This window comes from Phascolarctos cinereus, unplaced genomic scaffold (assembly GCF_003287225.1).
Source record: "Phascolarctos cinereus isolate Bilbo 61053 unplaced genomic scaffold, phaCin_HiC Scaffold_2;HRSCAF=192, whole genome shotgun sequence".
Lineage (NCBI taxonomy): Eukaryota > Metazoa > Chordata > Mammalia > Diprotodontia > Phascolarctidae > Phascolarctos > Phascolarctos cinereus.
The window spans coordinates 95,729,948-95,746,442 of NW_027555625.1; the positions used below are offsets into that span (position 1 = coordinate 95,729,948).

Here is a 16,495-nt window from a genome sequence, read left to right on the forward strand (position 1 = left end):
TTTAACCTCTTTCTTTCTCTTTGGGGTTTATGTCTAGCAGTCATCTTGCTAGTTCAAAAGGTATTCAAAATTTAATGCCTTTTTTGTGTTTAGTTATAAATTATTTTACAGAATATTTGAGCCAATTCAAAGCACATTTGGATGTATGACCTCCCATAACTTCTGTAATCATTACCATTTTCCACTTTTTAAACCATTACCAATCTGATGGGAATGAGGTTGAACCTCAGAGTTGTAATAATTTATATTTCTCTTTTCATTATTAATTTGGAGAATTTTATATGGTTGTCGATAGCTTGAAGATTTTCTTTTGAAAGTTGTTCCTGTCCTTTGACATTTATATATTCAGAAATGCATCTTGCTCTTCTATGTATTTGCCAATTCACTATGTAGCTTTGGATTGTAGAGATTTATCAGAAAAATTTGCTGCTTACATGTTTCCCCTTCTTATTCTAACTGAATTTGTTTTATTTGTGCAAAGAAGACTTTTCAATTTTATGTCATTAGAATATTGCATTTTATTTCTGCGATAATCTTTATCCCTTGTTTGGTCAAGAACTCTTCTTTCTTATTTGTGAAAGATATTTCCTTCCTTTTTCTTGTAATTTGTTTATAATATGACCTAATCAAGACAATATCTTTGTCATGGATCCATTTGTAACTCATGATGTTATGTAGCATGAGATGTTAGTCTAAAGCGTTTTTTTTTTTCAGTAGGCTTCATTCCAATTTTCTCAGTATTTTTTCTCCTTGAATAGTGAGTCTTTACTTCAGCACCTGGAGTTTATCAAACACTACTGGTTCTTGTGTGCACAATTTGGCTATTATTCCCTTGTTTGTCCTTTTATTCCTTCAAATGAATTTTATTATAATTTGTACTAATTCTATAAAATAACCCTTTGGTATTAGACTCCAAGATAGGACATTTATTCATTTTGTGCATTTCCTCCTAGAAATAGGATTTGTTTATCCCTTTGCTTATATTTCCAGTGCTTAGCTGAGTCATTGACATTTAATAAATGCTTGTTAATCGACTAATAAAAAGTGATGCTGATTTTTACTGACTTATTTTGTATTCTACTGCTTTTCATTCTTGTTGGGCCAAATCTGCAATTTCATCTCTGTAAAGATGTCCTGGTGAGGAAATTCTTCTACCAGAGCAGAAAGATATTTCTTCTTCATCTTAAAGCCTTTAAGAATTCCCTGGGGTTGCTTAGAGGTTAAATGAGTTCCCCATACATACCCAGTGGAAAAAAAATTGAATCCAGGTATTTCCAAAACAAGCTATCTACTACTCCATGTTGTCTGTCCTTTGAAGTTATTAATTGCATCATTTAGGGGTAGGGGTGTGTGTGTGTGTGTGTGTGTGTGTGTGTGTGTGTGTGTGTTTGCTGATTCTCTTCATTCTCAGTTCAGCATCATATCATCTGCAAACAGGGATAGTTTCATCTACCTGCTATTGTTTATGCATTTAATTTTTTTCTCTTGTCTGTTTTTAGAAAAACCAAGAGAATCAATGAACTTTTAGCTAACTTGATTAAAGAAGAGGAATAAAATCAAATTACTTAATAAAAAATGAACAATGTGAGATCACAACAAAGAAGGAATAAAAATAAGAACATATTTCACTCAGTTTTATGCTAGGAAAGCTAAGAATTTCAAAGAAATGAGGGACTGCTTTCAAAAATCTAAAATACATAAATCAGGAGAATATGAAGTAGACATCTTAAACCACCAAATCATAGAAAACGTAATTGAATAAACCACTAACTACCAAAGATGGGAAAGTAGTGGTGATGGGACAATGGTTGACAAAGATTTACAGTTGACTTCCATGAAATCTTAGAAGGATATATACATTATCCTCAAAAATTGAGAGAGAACATACTCTATCAAATTCCTTTTATGAGGCAAATATAGTACTAATGCCTAATCCAGGGAATGATAAAACAAAGAAAGGCAACTATGGTCCAATTTTACTAAAGATCACAGAAGAAAATATTCTGAATAAAATCCTAGCAAAAATTGTCTACTGCAGAAAATTTAAAAAAATGGATTTACTCAAGATATGTAGGCATAATTCAATATTAGAAAACAAATATAATCAATCACATTAAGAACAAATACCCTCCAAACCATGCCTGTGTTCACAGATACAGATAAAGCCTTTGCTAAAGTTCAACAGTGATATGGGCTATTTTTTAATATGATAAAAAGTTTATAAATACAACCCATTTTGCTAGTTCTTTTAAAGAACTAAATTTTAGGCTTATCATTTAACAGTCTTTTTATTTTAGGTCTTTCTCCTCTAATTTTTAAGATTTTTTTTGTCCTAATTTTGGGTTTATTATCTATTGACTCATTTTATTTTTTTAATCAAATTCTCCATTCATTAAACCCATGTTTTTCTATTTTGATAAAGTATGTTTTGTGAGATACATTGTTTTTTGGCCTAAGGTCTAATTTAGGTGTGTTTCAAAGATTTTGGTATGTGGTATCATCCTTATAATTTTTTTAATATAATCATTATTTATTTCTATGATTTGTTCTTCAAATTCTTATGAATCATTCATAAAACCATTAAGTTTCCATTTGGGTCAGCATCAGGTGATTTTGTTTTCTAGATTCTAGATTAATTATTATTTTATTCTGTTATGCTCTACAATGAAGCTGTTTAGTATGCCTGTCCTTTACATTTATTGATGATTTCTCTCTGTCTTAACATGATAGGTTTTCAGAAAGGAACTGTGTGATACTGAGAATTATTTATTTCATATTCCCATTCAGGAGATGTCATAAGTCTTTGAGCTCAATTTTCTCAATTTCTTCTATAATTTCCTCAATATTTTTCTGCTAGATTTTTTTTCAGCTCTAAAAGAAGAAGATTAAAATCCCTAACACTTATTATATTACTATGTCTTTTTTTGTAAACAGGTAACTTTTCCTTTACGTGCTATGCTATTTCATGTTTATAGTTAGTAATAATATTATTTCATCATCTATAGTAGAGCCCAATGTATTTTTCATGTTTATATTGTGAAATTTGACTGCTGTTTTTTCTTATATTTGAAACTCCTGTTTATTTATTTATTTTTTTATTTATCTGATGCCAATAAGTTTTTTTCTTCACTTCCATTTTCATTTTTCATTTTCACTATGGATTTTTATTGTTAGGTATCTTTATTCAGAAAAATTGTTTTTTGCCCAACCAGTCTGTCAATCTCTTTTTATTGATTTATTTAATCCATTCACATTTAATAACATACTGCTTAGGTTTACATTTCCTCCATTTTCTTCTTTTTTTTTTTTGTTTTTGTTCTTTTGCTAGGCAATGGGGTTAAGTGATTTGCCCAGGGTCACACAACTAGTAAGTGTCAAGTGTCTGAGACCAGATTTGAACTCAGGTCCTCCTGACTCTAAGGCCAGAGCACCATCCACTGTGCCACCTAGCTGTCCTCTGTTTGTTTCTTTTAAACTAATTTTTATTCTCTTTCTCATTTTTGTAATACTTTTGTCATTGTCATTAATTCATCATTTTCAGGGCATAATATGATGGGTTGTGAGTTAAGATCCTTTGCTTTACGAATATCCTATTCCACTCTTTTACATGATTTTGTTTAATGTCTGTGGAGTAATCCCAATGTATTTGAATTGATATTCCTTTGTAGATGAAGTCCTTTCTTCTGGGTACTTGAAAACAATTGATTGGTACTAAAATTCTGAAACTTAACTTCTACATGTCTTGGAATTTTAAGTATTTTTTTTGGTGGAGATCTCTAGATTTAATCAATGAGAACTTTCTTATGTGTTTTCAAATGGGCAATTTCATACTATTACATTTTGTAGTATGACATTCCATTTTTTATTTACTATTTAATTCTAGGAGAAATGTGATCCACAAGTTATCTTTGTGCATACTGCTTTCAAGATCAGTCACTTTGATTTACATAGAATTTGTGTTTTTTTTTCCCCCAAAACTATTTTGTTATTTAGAAGAGTAATAAATAAATTACCATTCATATATATGGACATTAGAAGAGTTTGTGACCAAACAAATGATTGAGAGAATAGCATAAGATAAAACTTTTGATTATATTTAAGAAAAAAAAAACAATTTTGCACAAACAAAATGAAGCAAGTAACTGGGGAAAATTACTTTGGAGCAAATTTCTCTGATAAATATCTCATTTTTAAGATATATGGGAACTGACTCAAATTCATTAGAATATGCACCATTCCCCAACTGATAAGTGGTGGAAGAATCTGAATATTTAGTTTTCTGAGGAGGCAACCCAAACTATTAATTTCTGTATTAAAATGCTCCAAATAACTAATAATTATAGAAATGCAAATTGAATCAACTCTGAAATTCAATCTCCTACCCAGATCAGTAGATTGGCAAAGTTGACGAAATGAAAATGACAAGTGTTGAGAGCAATTGTGGGAAACCAGACATTGTTGATGGAGGTATAAATTGGAATAGCTATTCTGGAAAGAAGAGATTTTTTTTTTCTGTTTGTTTTTGACAACAAAAACATTTTATTTCCATAATATTGTATCAACATTCTCTTAGCTAAATATGATAATAAATAATCATCATGACCAAGTATGAACCAAGGACCTTTTTCTCAAAAAGGCTTTGTTCTTTGCTTTGAAATTAATTGAATACAACATTAGAAAAAAATTGTCAATTATATGATCCTATTGTGACAAGGTAGGCTAGTTCTGGTGGTGCCTTGGATAAAGTACCAGGCCTGGAGTTGGGAAGGTTCATCCTCATCAGTCCAAATCCAGCCTCAGACACCCACCAGGTGTGTGACTCTGGGCAAGTCACTCAACCTTATTTGCCTCAGTCCCCTCATCCAAAAAATTGAGCTGGAGAGGGAAATGGCAAACCACTCCAACATCTCTGCCAAGAAAACCCCAAAAGGGGCCAGGAAGAGTCAGACACAACTGAAATGACTAAACAGCAGCAACAACAAACTAGTCCTGCTTCTGGAAAGCAATTTGGAACTATGCCCCTGAAGTCAATATACTATGCATAGTCTTTCACCTAGCTATATTGCTACTAAGCCTATAATGCAAATAGATTAAAGAGGAAAAGAATACAAATATGTAACAATATTTATAGTAGGTTTTTTTTTTTGCAGTGGCAAAGAATTAGAAATCAAGGGATCATTTACCAAATTATGGCATATAAAAGTAATGGAGTGAAATAGTGTTGTAAAAAAATGACAAAGATGATAGTTTCAGAGAAACTTATAAAACTTGTATTAACTGATGTAGATTGAAGCAGAACGAATTTATGCCATAACAGCATTGTAAAGATGAATAACTATGAAAGATATGAGAACTTTAATGAATGCTTTGACCAAACATGATTCCAGCGGATGCATGAGGAAGCTTATAACTAACATCCTGACAGAGAGGTGATAGACTCAGTATGCAAAATAAAACATATATTTTCTAGACAGAGCCAATGTGGGAATTTGTTTTAACTATGCATTTTTTTTCAGAGATAAATGAGCACTTTTACTTTGTTTCACAAATAAACTGGCTGAAATACTTGTTTCCTGTGGGCTAATCAAATAGGCCAAATCTCATATCTTCATCAGACTCCTCCAATTCTTCTTGGTCTACATCTTGGCAGGAGGGGTGGCAGCAGATGGAACAGCAGCTTGGTCGCAGGGGCGGCCACTGCAAATGCTGAAGGGTTGGCCAGGAAGACCTTCACCTTTTCAGCAAGTGGGAAGGTGTACTCAGTCTTCACAGCTACAGCCAAGACCCACTTGTACCCACTGATGATCGAGTGGCATACTGATGCAACCGTTGGGTAGTCATTCTGCAGACAGATGCTGGCAATGTTCCTGACACCCTCTAAGAAACAAAGATGCAAAGTCTCCGTAATGTCCAGCACTTCAGGATTGTAGATGCTGCCATTGTCAAATACTTGCTGAATGATAAGCACAAAGGAGAAGGGGGAGATGTTCAGCATATTCAACAAGGTGGTCTCACTGGTGCCCACTTCATCTTCAGTCTTAATCAGTTGCACATCACTCAATATTTCAATGGTGATCCTGGAAATCTTGGTGGTGATACCCAGAGCCTGGAAGAAGAAAGTCGTCACGGGACCCAGACCAGTGTTCTGGGCTGGCACAGTGACATCACATGGGGCAATGGCACTAGCACGGGCAACAGCTGGCACCTTATTGGCCAGAAGCATGTTCCTAATCTCCGTCAGATCTTCCTTGGTGAACACAAAGCCCACATTCCCATGAACAAGAGGCAGCAGTTTCTCCAGGGCAGGGTTATTCTCCAGATGTTCACAAGTGGCTTTGTGCATCATGGAGTTTTTTCCCATCAATACTGTGGCCTTCCCACAGAGGGACATCCAGATCTGCTGCATTGGCTTGGAGCCCACATTGACTTCTCCCACAGTGAAGCACTTTGGATAATCATCCAAAAGTTGGATGATCTTGAGGAAGTAATTGGATTTCCAGGTAGCCCTGTCTTCCCTGGGCATCTCAATAGTGCTTCAGGGATTGCCAGTGGGGTTTAAAGATGGTATCATTTGCACAAGGACACTGGGGAGAGTTATGCATATTTTTTTAAAAGGATTTTGTTTCTCTGTTTCCCCCAATGGATTGGAGGAGATGAACTGGAAAGGAGAGAAACCAGAAAGTAGATTTTTATTATTTGAAAAAATAATATTAAAATTTATTGTCCTTTGCTTTTTTTCTCAAATTTTCTTCCACTTCTGCATTTTTAGTTGAGTTCTGGATCTGCCATGCTATTTAAAAAACATAAATGGACTTGTCTAAAGAGATTTTTCCATCATTTTTTTAAAGTTTATCTACTTTATTGCTTTTTCTTTAATTCTACATTGAGAGATTTAATTTATGTCTTCATTTCCATCCTAATATCTTCTTTTTAAAAGTTTTGTCTCTCTTTTATACTACTTGGAGTTTTTTTTTGCTGTTGTCTCCACATCTTTAAGAAGTTAAAAAATTATCATTTTCAATAGGGATTTAAAAATGAATTTTTACGTAATAGTATATAACTTGTTCAATGTATTATGACCTATATTTAATTTTATTCTCATTTTCTCTTCAGTCTTTATGAATCTCAATGTTGGGTTATATGCTTAGAAATTTGATTTATAGCCAGCTTTTCTCCCTTGGACTTTTTGTCTTTCATCTTTTTCTTCAATCCCTCCTTGCCTGTTTCCAGATTTCCTCTTCCCTCTTACCCCACCCCTTTTTAATTTACCAGTGATGCAAATATCCCTGAAGCCAGGCATCCTCTGTCCTCTCATGGTAGGAACTATGGTAGGAACATGGTAGGAACCTGACTGCTTCACTGCCCAGAAAATCTCCTAGAGGAGAAAACCCCAAATAGTTGTAGTTCTAATCTCTTTCTCTCAGGTATGAAAGCCACAAAGGCTTCCCTCTAGCCAGCTCTATGCTGCCATTTCCCCTTCTTTCTTTTTAGTCACCTTTCTTTACTTCATTAGAAGAATCAATGCCATGTGTCTTGTGGAATAGAGGAAAGAATTCAGACAGTCCTTTCTGAGGAATTATAAAGCAAGCACCTCCCACAGTAACACCCTGAAGTATTAGCCTGTTAAACTGCCCAGGACATGGGATGGAAAAGATGTATGGATACTGAGTAGGAACTCTACATATTTTGATTGTCTGATATTATTTCATTAGGCTTTTAATTTATATAGTGCTTGTTTTCTTATCTTTTGTTTTCAGTTGTAGTTATCTTATATTTGACATTTAATTCCTTTATCTTTTTAAGATATTAGGCTGGAGAAGTTTATGTCAAAATATCATCTTGTTATGCCCTCCTCATCACCTTGTAACTTCAAAACAAATCCATTTTCAGCTTGTATTGTCTGTGTCCTCTCTGTTTCAAAAGAGGGAAATGCAACTTTTGCCTGGTCAGTACTTCCTCTTGAATCTAGAGAGAGTGTGGAGTGTGGAGAGTACCTTCCCTCTCTCTTTTTCTTTCATTCCATTTTGATTCTTCTTGGGTTGCTCCAGAGTGTCCTTCAAATTACTAGGGCCTTCTTTCTTGAACATCCAGAAGAATGAGGGAAGAGCCACACTTTTGCAATGCTATGGATCAAATAAAAAAGATTCATAATCCTGTTACTTATACATTTACTCTTTTACTTCTCCCACCAAAGTGAAAACAATTCCACAGCCATGAGTATTAGTTTCTGATAAAATATTCTCAGTCTCAATTTTCTCTTGAACTCTTCTATTTTCTACATTATTTCACCCTTTTGACCAGCTTTCCTAGCTCATTTTATCGTTTAAGTCTTCCCATTTCCACTATTCCAGAGAGCTTCAAAAAAACCTACAACCTCAACATGATCTGCAATTTTTTCCTCTATCTTGCCCTCATTTCCAATCAGTTGGAAAGTCTTTTTGGTTTCATCTCCACAATGTCTCTCACACACTATCTATCTCCTTTCCAATTTCATGGCCACTACCCTAGTTCATGACCTCATTACCTTTCACCTGGACTGTTGAAATAGCCTCTTAATTGGTCACCCCTTTATAGTTACTCCCTTCTTTAATCCATTCTCAACATAACTACCAAGTTGATGTTGTTAAAACATGGGTCTGACCATTTCATTCATTCATCATATGGTTTTCATGAAACTCCAATGCCACCCCATTCCAAGTAAGATAAAATATTACCTCTTCTGTGTGGCCTTTAAAGTTCTTTACACTATGGATGCAGCCTCCCTTTATAGGTTTCTTAAACATAATTTCCCTTCTTTCTAGCTAAACTGGTGAAGACTGGCCTATTACTAGACCCATGTTTGACCACTGATGACTTGCTTATATACCAGGAAGTTCCTTCATTCACAATAATGGTTTAGTCAGCAAGGAATGAAATACTTAACTGATCAAAATCAGTTTAGCAAACTTCATCTAATCTACATATGCAAGATTGGAAAACTTTCCTGATTGCAATTCCCTTGTGGTCAATAAGGGGAGTAGCAGTCTAGTGCACTCGCTGATTGAGTATCCCAAAGACCACTTCCCACTCAGTGCCTGTGAATCTGGGCAGCAACAATAATCAGATATAGTCAGAGACCCAAAGGTCTAGACTCTCAAATGGAGTATGCATCCCATTGTAGACCCACATTTGTACTTGCTGATTTAATTGTAGGGCTGGGGAATAGCTGCTTACATGCCTGTGAGTAATCAACAGCCCTATCCATGAGTGTGCTATCTCAGTATGTCACCCAGGAGCCTTTCACGATGGGATTCTCCATACATTTCATTTCCTGTCTCTGTGCCTTTGCACGGACTATCCACCATGCCTTAGACTCTCTTATCATCTTCATGTCTTAGAATGCCTAGCTTCCCTCAAGGATCAACTCATGTTATCACCTCCTCAAAACCTCTCCTACTCTACCCAGTTGCTATCACCCTCCACTCTGAAGTTATTTTGTATTTATACATGTACATACATACATATATATATATATATGTACATACATATATATATATATATATATATACATATATATATATATATATATATATATATATATATATATATATATATATATATAATGCATCTTTCTGTTTCTCTGTCTCTCTATCTCTCTGTCTCTGTCTCTCTCAAAGTATGGTTTCCAATTAGAATATTAGAATCTAATTAGATTCTAGAATATTAGAATTCCAATTAGAATACTTGAGGGCAGGGACTGCGTCCCTTTTGGTCTTTGTATCTCCAGTGGATAGCACGTATTAAGGGCTTAAATGTCTGTTAAATAAGTGAATGCATGAGTGAATATGATTCTTTGTCATTTTGTTCTACCATTCTCCCTTTATTTTCACAGAAACATAAATCTCAGAGTTCAAGGAACCTCAGAAGCAGTAATAACAACTCGTATATAGCTGAGAATCCCTTCTATAACAACAGCCAAAGACATCATCCCATATTTTAATAAGACCTTTCAAATTTTGTCTTTGTAATTGAGGTTTATGTACCTTTTCCTCCTACCCCATGAGTTCAATGAATTGGCTCTAGAAGCCTTTAGTTATAGTGCTGCCAAAGATAACATATGGCCATGACCCTTTCTCCCTGCACCTTTCATTGGACAAATGCTATATTTACCATTCAAAAGCACTGCACTGTTTTTATCTGCTCTTTATTGGGTCAGACATCCTATATTTTATTTCTTCTTTTTGTCATTTTTCTAGGGAGTTATTTAAAGAAGCCACTGTGGATGTGCAGAGAACTCATTTACCAACTTTGATTTTAAAATTATATATGTAGAAGAAGGAAGTAAGGGCAGGTAATACAGGGTGAGCATAACATTGTGGCATGGTGCTGTAAGAATAGTTTTGGGAAAGCTAAACCTCGTAATGAGCTGTTGTTCATGAGGAAAGCTAAATGCAATGAAAATGTGTGTGTGTGTGTGTGTGTGTGTGTGTGTGTGTGTGTGTGTTTAAAGCTATATAATAAGGAAAATAGTAGAATCAAAGAAGGGCTAGGGCTGCTTCTAGGGGACATTGGGATTTTGATGACAGAAAGAAGACAGAAATGCTCAATTCCTATTATGTTTTTGTTTTCTGTACCAAGAAGAAAGGCCTTTGGATTGGAAAGGACAGAGCAAGAATGCCCAATAGTGAGCAAATGCTCAAGTTTAAAGTCATAAGAGAGCATCTCATTAACCTCAATGAATTCAAGGCCCCTGCCCCACATATTCTATATCCTTGAGTCTTGAACTAGAGTATGAGATTGCTAGGGCTATGTCAGGAATAAAAGAAGGATTAGAGAAAACAGAAAACACACCTAGGACTGAAGAAAGGGAAATGTCTTGATTTAAAAAAAAAGCAGAGAATGGAATCTTTGAACTACAGACCAATGAACTGGACTTGAATTCCTGGCAAAATTTTAGACCCTATTATTAAAGATGTCATTAGTTCAGCATCTAGAAAAGGAAGCAGGGATCACAATGAGCTAGCATGGTTTCATCTAGAATAGGTTACATTAAGAACACAAGAACTTTATTGCTCTTTTTTTTTCCTTTCTGACTGTTACTCAGCTGGTAGGTGTGGGTAAGGGAGTTAGATATAATTTACCAAAATTTTTGAAAAGTGTTAGACAAAGGAACTAATGATATTCTTATGGAAAATATGTAGAACTATGGTCAGATGACAGGATAATTAGATTCAAAATGGGTTTAGTGACTGCATTCAAAGGGTAGATTGTATGTGTTTGATATTAGTTTGGAAGCAGAGTACTCTAGGGAGGCATGCTTGATCCTATGTTATTTACCATTTTTATCAATGAGTTGAATAAAGGAATAGAATAAAGGTAGAGGAATAAGGATAGAGGGCATCCTTACCAAATTGTAAATGATACAAATCTGAGAGGAATCATTCACACCCTTTATGACAGAATTAAGATATTTAAAATGATCTGAAAATTAACAAAGTTGAGGCAGATCCAATAAGATGAAATTTAATAGAAACCATATTTCAATCAAGATATCCTGGAGAAGATGGCAAAAACAAATTGTACTGGGTGGAAAACAGATGGAGGAATGGAATGCAGTAAGTACTAAACTTTCATTGATTCCAAATTACTTAAAATATATGATTAAATTAGGTTGAAACCTGGGAAAATGCAAAGTCACACTGGGATTCAAGAAACTGCATTCATAAATACAATATGGGGAGATATGCTTAGATAGCTGTTTGAAAAAGATCTTGTAGTTTTTAGTAGCCTGCAAGCCTAAATATGAGTCAATGATGTCAAGAAGGCAGCCAAAAAACTGACTACTTCTTGAGCTACATTAAAGGAGCATTAGCTTCCTTGAATAAAGGGTAGATAATCCCACTGTTCTCAGCCTTGTTAGTTCAGTTTTAGAGTATTTGCTCAGTTCTGGGCAGCACAGTTTAGGAAGTACATTAACAACCTGGAAATCATAGATAGGTAAAGAGCCTCTAGTACATGTCATATAAAGATTGATTGAAGAAAATGGGGATGTTAAATCAAAAGAAGACTATGAGTGGGGTAAATATGATGGCTGTCTTCAAGTCCTTGAAATTCTGCTATAAAGTCCTTGAAAAATCTGCTATATAGAAGAAGGATTAGAATTGTTCTACTTGGCCCGTAAGGGTAGAAATGAGAACAATATGTAGAAATTGAAAAGAGGTGAAATTAGGCTTGACGTCCAGAAATCTTTCTTAGGATTTGAGCTATCCCAAAATGGAGCGGGCAGCCTTGGGAGACAGGGCATTCTTAATCTTGGAGCATTTACAGAGAAGTTGTTAGACCACTTATTAGGCTGTCTCAGGGAAGATTCTAGTCATTATGAGTATTGTAACTAGTTCTACTTAGGGCAGCTAGGTAGCACAATGGATAGAGTGCTAGGCCTGAAGTCAGGAAGAGTCATCTGGCCTCAGATACTTACTAGCTCGTGTGATCCTGGGCAAGTCACTTAACTGTGTTTGCCTTAGTTTTTCATTTGTAAAATGACCTAGAGAAGGAAATGGCAAATGACGATAGTATCTTTGCCAAGAAAACCCCAAATGGGGTCATGAAGAGTTGGACATAACTGAAAAATGACTGAACAAAAACAAAGTGAGGTTCTACTTACTTTACTTGGCGTCAGTTTTTATAGGTATTTCCGTACTTCTCTGTAGCCCTAAAATTGTTTCGTACGATGCTCTACTATTCCATTAAATTTGTGAACTGTAATTGTTTTTATCATTTCCCAAATCAATGGGCATTTGCTTTGTTTCTAGTTTTTTTTTTAACATCACAAAAAAAGATTCCAGCAAATATTTAGGCTAATTTCTTTCTTTGATTGCTTTGTTTCACATGCTTAACAGTGGTGTCTCTGGACCAAGGCATATAGACATTTTAGTAACTTTTTTGAGTATAATTCAAATTTGACTTCCAGAATGGATAGACAAATTCACAGAATTAACCTACATCAAATTATTGCACCTGTCTTTCCACAATCCCTTCCATATTGGCTATTTCTATCTTCTATCGTCTTTGTTATGCTTTTCTCATTGTGAGGTAAAAGCTCAGAGTTATTTTAATTTTCATTTCTCACGTTGTCAGAGATTTAGAGTTTCTTTCCTGTGATGCTTAACAGTTTGTACTTCTTTTGAGAACTGTTTGTTCATATACTTTGACCAACTTATTCATTGGGGAGTGGCTTTTAGTAATTGTGTTAAGTCTCTTTATATTTTGGATAGCAGAGTCTTATGCATTTTAGCTCATTGAATAACACTGAGTCCTCCCACTCAGAATCCATATACCCTTAATTTATATACAGTATTAACAAGTTAAGTTATATGAGGCTGAATCCCACATAGATGCAAAACAGTAATTCTGAAATAGGGAGAGTGGTTGCTAAAGCAATGAGAAGAGTGACTTTTGACTGTCTCATAGCAAGAGAGGAAAGAAGACATGTACAAAAAGAACTCATTATTATCAATAAAATATTTTTGGGATATTTAGTGTGGGGACAAAAAGCCCTACAAGCCTCAATGGACACTGCACATCACTGTTATGGCACATTAAAATAATTGATGTTCATAATGATAATTATAAATCATCAAGAAAAAGCTCACTAATGTTTAATGTACTCTATTTATCAAGGCAGAACATTATGTAACACATTTTAGAAAAATTTCTATCCCAAATGGTTAAAATAAAAACAAAATGATTACTGATTGATATTAAAGCAGTAAATCAGAACACTAATCTATTCAGAAATACTTATTTCCTAAATAGTCAGAATTTGCCAGCAGGTTATTGTAATAATACTTTTTTTTCTTTCTTTCACCCATTTTGGACCTTTTATCTTCAGTTTGTCTCTTTTTATCACCATGACTTTCCTAAAAAAAAAATCATAGAATTTTAGAGCTGGAATGATCTTTGAGCATCAAGTAGTCCAACCCCTATTTTTATGTATGAGGTAGCTGAAGGCCCAGAGGGGAAAGTGACTTGTCTATCTCCATGCTTTTGCTAAGGCTCCTCTTTCCTCCTCCCTCCTCCCTCTGGGAATATTTCTTATGGTCATCTATCTTTCTTAGAATCTCTAGATTCCTTCCAAGAATCACACTGACAATTTTAACTGGGCTATTTTCCACTTGTACATTTGTAATCTGCTTTCTGTGTATGTCCCCCTTCCATAGCCTTTTGTTTGGTGGACTCTGGCTCCAGTTTCTCTGGCTTAGTCTTGACATATGTTGAGCATCTTGTTTCCCTCCCTTTGCTACCCTATTGCCAAAGGGAAGTTATCTGAGTATGCTGTATCTGGACTCAGTATTGCCTGCCACTGTTAGCTTTCCATCTTTTCCACCTTTATTAGAGAGCCAGGTGGCACAGGGAACAGAGTACTGCACTTGAAGTCAGGAAGATTTGAATTCAAATCTGGCATCAGATACTTATTAGCTATGTGATCCTGGGTAAGTCACTTAACTTCTGGTTGCCCTCAGTCTCTTGAATAATACAATGGGTATAATAATAGCACCTACCTCACAGGTTGTAGTCAGGATCAAGTGAGATAATAATGGTAAAACATTTAGCACAATGCCTGGAATGTTGTGGGCACTACACCATATAAATGTTTATTCTTGCTGTACCTTTCTATCTTCATTCCATTTTTCTCACATTTTATGTGTATTTTTCTATGAGAGATCCTTTGGGCCACATATGCAATGGGTGGCTATCTGAGGAACTTTGCTTTACTCTCCTTATCTCTTCACCTTCTTTTCTTTCCTCAGTTACTCATTGACCTTGAGGATATTGGTCATACTGGTATATAACCTTCCTACGTATTTCAGAAATCCATCTAAAAGGCCATAGCTTTCTGTGGCCTTTTAGGCCTAACCTAAAATAGATTTCTTGTTCCAAAAGATGGACAATATGGTGATGAAGAAAGAGAAATTAATTTTGTATTGGGGTGCTATGTTCAAATTCTGGCTCTGCTACTTGCCACTTATATGATTTTGGTAAGGTCACTCTATCCCTCTAGGCCTTGGTTTCCAAAGGGAAAGAAGTCAGACTGGGTGAATTTAAAAGGTTTCCCTTTCCATGCTTTTATGAAATAGCCTTTCTTTCTCTCTACTTTGCATATCCGGTGATTTATTTCACTCACCAGTCAGCTATTTTGGATGCTTTATGAGAGCCTACTGTCTGCTAGCTTCACCAGCCTTTATAGCACCAACATAGTAATAAGGATACTAATATTTCTAATTTCTAATATCTCCCTTCTACTCTTTTAAAATTATTGTTGCTGACACTTCTTGTTCATTGCTCTGCTCAGGTCACCTTTCTCCAATATTCCATTGAAAACGTCAGCCAAAGGTATACTTAGGTAGTTCTCAATTTCAGAGAAACTGGAAAACAGTGAAGCTTTTCCCTCAAGGAACATTCTCCTCTTCCATAATGTGTATGCAATGCATCTCTCTCTCTCTCTCTCTCTCTCTCTCTCTCTCTCTCTCTCTCTCTCTCTCTCTCTCTCTCTCTCTTTCTCTCTCTCTCTCTCTCTCTCCTATATATATATATATATATACACACACACACATGGTCATATAATGTATATATAATGTGTTTATACACATTGGCTATATATACACATTGCATATATATGTATATACAGATTTGGGTACATACATTGTATACATACAATTATATATTCACATATACACATATCACACACATGTAATTTTGTATGCATGGATTACATATACATTGTATATCTATACATACACTATTTGTTATATGCATACATATATACAAATATATACACATACATATTGTATACACAGATACACAGTGTGTAGAAGTAGACTGAGCTTTGTTACAAAAATGTCTTATGAGGAGGACAATGGTCTAAAAACTTCATCCAGGGAAATGTAAGATAGGATAGGACAGTCATAGAGCAAAGTATAACAGTTAAACTGTCTCAATCCTGTGCTGGTAACAACGGAAAATTTAGAGTGCTAGAGGATGAACTCTAGCTTGCTAGGCAGATTTTTCAGTGGAATTTTTATGGCCAAACATGGATAAGACTCACACAAGAGGGGAAGGTAGAGGAGGGTTACAATATATATACCAATATATACCATTGAAATGTGGGTCCACAGAAGAGAGACTATATGTTCATTGAAGTATTGAAATGCAATTTTCTCCAAATATTCCTTCTTTTAAAATATTCTTTTGTGGATTTCAGACAATACCTGTCTTTGAAAATAAATATTCCCCATTTCCTTGCCTTCTTTAAAAGCTATCATTTAATCTTATTTAATAAGATTTTTAATAATTTGAATTTAATAATCAGAATTTAACAAATCCTTCCTAAATGCTAAGCACTGTGCTGGGGAAACAAAGACAGAAAAGAAACTTCCTACTCTCAAGGGTCTTATATCCAGTCAGGATAGAGAATGCATACATCTATAATGATAAAATAAAGGCAAAGTAAGATGTT

At 34.9% G+C, this 16,495-nt stretch overlaps 1 pseudogene; it reads right to left on the reverse strand.

The window, feature by feature from the left end:
- Positions 1 to 5,611: 5,611 nt before the first annotated feature.
- On the reverse strand, positions 5,612 to 6,523 carry LOC110215111 (large ribosomal subunit protein uL10 pseudogene; annotated as a pseudogene).
- Positions 6,524 to 16,495: the final 9,972 nt, after the last annotated feature.